The following is a 651-nucleotide window of genomic DNA, read 5'->3' as shown; positions in this document are numbered from 1 at the left end:
TTGAACCCGTGGACTCAGGCAATCCTCTCACCTTGGTCTCCCAAAGTGCTGGGATTATATGCATAAGCCACCACACTTGGCTACAATTTTCTTTATATTATTTCTGCAAAGACAGTGTGATAAATTGTGGGCGTTGGCATTGGTTGGCAGATATGCTCCATCCTAACCAGAATGCACATTCCTGGGGTAGTTAGGAGATTTAATTAAAGGCCACCCTTCCAAAGCAGCTGCTACAAGAGCTTCAGCTATCTTCTACTCTTCTGAACTCTAGAGGTTCTGCTTACTAATGTCAATGTTAGAATGGGTTTTTTCCTGATAAAACAAATGGTGTATAACATATGGATTAACTAAAATTGCTTTAGAAGTGTCTTTAGCTGGGCTTGGTGGCTCAGCCTGTAATCCCGTGCCTTTGGGAGGCTGAGGTGAGTGGATTGCCTGAGCCTGTGGGTTCGTGACCCGCCTGGGCAACTTGGCGAGACCTCATCTCTATAATAAATCACAAATTAGCTGGGCATGGTAGCACACACCTGTAGTTCCAACTACTTGGAAGGCTGAAGCGGAAGGATCACCGGAGCACAGCAGGTCAAGGCTGCGGTGGCTGGGAGTGGCCACTGCACTCCAGCCTGGGCGACAGAGTGAGACTCCAACTCA

The sequence above is a fragment of the Carlito syrichta genome, unplaced genomic scaffold (genome assembly GCF_000164805.1).
Source record: "Carlito syrichta isolate Samal-C Ts95f unplaced genomic scaffold, Tarsius_syrichta-2.0.1 Scaffold314095, whole genome shotgun sequence".
NCBI lineage: Eukaryota > Metazoa > Chordata > Mammalia > Primates > Tarsiidae > Carlito > Carlito syrichta.
This window is presented reverse-complemented; position numbering follows the sequence as displayed.